Source organism: Charadrius vociferus, unplaced genomic scaffold (genome assembly GCF_000708025.1).
Source record: "Charadrius vociferus isolate BGI_N301 unplaced genomic scaffold, ASM70802v2 scaffold105, whole genome shotgun sequence".
In the NCBI taxonomy this organism is placed as follows: Eukaryota; Metazoa; Chordata; class Aves; order Charadriiformes; family Charadriidae; genus Charadrius; species Charadrius vociferus.
In genome coordinates, this window is record NW_009648543.1 from 1,837,064 (window position 1) to 1,840,109 (window position 3,046).

Sequence of the window (3,046 nt, forward strand, 5' to 3'; positions counted from 1 at the left end):
GAGGAGAAGTAAATAGGGAACGAGGTCAGATATTGTCTAATAAAATACGTGTAGCTAAAGTGCTGCTTTGAGAGTACAGCAATTGTCAATTTTAGCTTATTTGGGGCATGTTAGAGCACAAAAAGGCCTTTCTGAATTTATTGAAGGGGGAAAAAATGTAGATTTAAAAAAGTAATTCATGTGCTAAAATAAAATTGCTGTAGTGAAATCTCATGAAAAGGGCATCTGCATAGAGGGCAGTGCAGCTGAATTACCTCTATTTAACACCCTCCTCCCCTCCCAGCCAGCTTATCAAATCCAACCATACACAGTAAGTGTCCTCTGTATTCACCAAGACTTATTTTTAAGCCCTCAAAGATAAAATGAAAACTTTCAGGAAAAGTGTCCTCTCATATCCTGTACTACTTTCTTAAACACTCCTAGCTGTTCTCCGTTGGTGGAAGAGGACACATGGAACTATATTTGACCTGCCAGTCTCATACATCTAATTATTATTTTATTCTGCCAGATGTTCAGGCTAATTGCAAAGCTGAAATACGAGCGCTAGTGAAATCATAAACTACTTGAATAGGCAGACTTCTTGCATACCCAAGCTCTGCATTTATGAGGTCCACCATATGTCTGAATACCAAAATCCTAACTACGCCTCTCATTAAGCCCTTCCTCTGGTCTTGTAGAGAAAATACATGGAGAAAGCTAGAAACTGAAAAGCTAAATGTGATTCCCCCACCCCACCCCCCGTCCACCGTATAACAGGACTTCACTTGTTATTCAGAAGTTGTCTTTGTGTATTCATGATGAAAAGTCGTCTGATCTAAAATTTTCTTAATTTTCACGGATTCCTCAAGTTTACAGTTATCCCGGATGGAAATCACCAAGCCACATGGTAACTAACGTCATTTTAAGACAGGTCAGATGATGCCTGGGTCACTCACCCTTTAAGGAGCAGGCATGCATCTGTGTGGACATTGAAGCTGGCAGATGAAAAAGATGCGGTTTTATTGAGAGAAAAATAGGGAGCACAGGCAAAGCCAAGGACACATATGAATCTGTTTTCCTGGGTGGAAAGTTTGTCCTCCCACCGCACCTCTCTAAGCAAACCTTTCAACATACAGAGAGCTAAACTCATTAGGGGATTTCTAGGTAGTTTTCAAAAGGCTGAGAAAATTCACTCAGCAACGGTAGCATTTGAATTTACACCCAAAACAAAAGCCCAAAGGGAACTGAAGCACTTTCTTCAACAGAGCTAACAAGAACGGGTGTCTTCCTAGCTCTCTCCAGCTTCTGTGTGCTCACGCTGTACAAGATTGAAAGAGTCCTAGAAAGGAAATCAGACCATCACACTTGGAAAAGGAACCACTGTAGCCATCCCTAGACCTCTGACAGCCCCATGGTTTAGAGCGTGTTCCCAGCTCGCCTGCTCTTGCCCTTAATCGCTATGTTTAAATGAGTGGTGCAGCGAGGACCTGCCGGGCTGTGAACTTGCATGGCTCAATCTACAGAAAGGACCAGCGTGGGCGGGGATGGGGTTTTTTTGTGTGCTGCAAAACTGAAAGCCTTGAGAAGGTGTTTTACTGTTCGTGGCATCGCTAGAGTGAGGGCTGAAAGGCCGATGGGATGGGAACAATATAGTGTAAACATTGGTGAGACTCAAAGGTGGCATCCACACATAGAAAAGCCCATGTTTCTAATTAATATAGAAACGCCCATGTCTCAGAGGTAGAAAGCTCAGCTCTAAATCTCAGTTTGAATGTCTTCTTGATTAGAGAGTTTTTAGAGCCTTGGAAATTAGTTCAGGCTTCTCTGTGTTTTATGGGAGTGATTATTTTGTGAAGTGGTTAGCTGAAAAAAGATAAATTTGATAGGCTCTTTCAATGCCTCCTGCATCATATGTGTTTTAACAAGTTAGTATGGGGTAAGGCAGGTTCAGGCCAATTGTATTTATTGGAGCATTAGTTAACGTGATCCCTTATAAAGCCATAGACTTGACTCCAGTATGTTGTTAGCTGTATTTGCTTCTACAGGACTGTGTGGCTGAGCCTACAATTATCTCATTTTTTTCTTTTGAGTAACTTTTACAGGCAGAATGAGAGGTGAAAATGCAATACTGTGTTAAACAATTACTAGAAAAAGGTACCTGTTACTTATCTATATTACAGTAGGTTTTTATGCCCTAGCGACTATCGCACCCTTAGTTTTAGAAAAAGCTATAATGTATCTGGGAAATTGGACTAATATAAAACCAGTCCCTGGAGTCCGAGCTGGAGCTTGGCTGTGGACAAGCCAGAAGCTGCACGGTGCAGTGGAAGCAACATAAATGTGTAGGACATGGGAATGCCAGCTTGTGTGGGTGTTCACACTGAGCATGCTCATTGATGTTAATGTGGACTGAGGATAATAACTGTCTCCTGTAACATCCTCATTAGGAAGCTGAGGAAGTGAGGGTTAGATGAGGTGACAGTGAGGTGGATTGAGAGGTGGCTGTGTGACAGGACTCAGAGGGTTGTGATCAGTGGCATGAAGTCTAGTTGGAGGCCTGTAACCAGTGGTGTCCCCCAGGGGTTGATACTTGGTCCAGTTTTGTTTAATATATTCATTAATGGCCTGGATGAGGGCACAGAGTGTATCCTCAGCAAGTTTGCTGATGATACCAAACTGGGAGGGGTGGCTGACTCTCCAGAGGGCCGCGCTGCCGTCCAGCGGGACCTGGACAGGCTGGTGAGCTGGGCAGAGAGGAACCTAATGAGGTTCAACATAAGCAAGTGCAGGGTCCTGCACCTGGGGAGGAAAAATGCCAGGCACCAGTATAGGTTAGGGGTGGATCTGCTGGGAACTAGCTCTGAGGAGAAGGATTTGGGGGTCCTGGTAGATAGTAAATTGTCAATGAGCCAGCAGTGTGCCCTTGCTGCCAAAAAGGCCAATGGAATCCTGGGCTGCATAGGGAAGAGTGTGTCTAGTAGGTCGAGGGAGGTCATTCTCCCCCTCTACTCGGCACTGGTGAGGCCACAACTGGAATACTGTGTCCAGTTTTGGGCTCCCCAGTTCA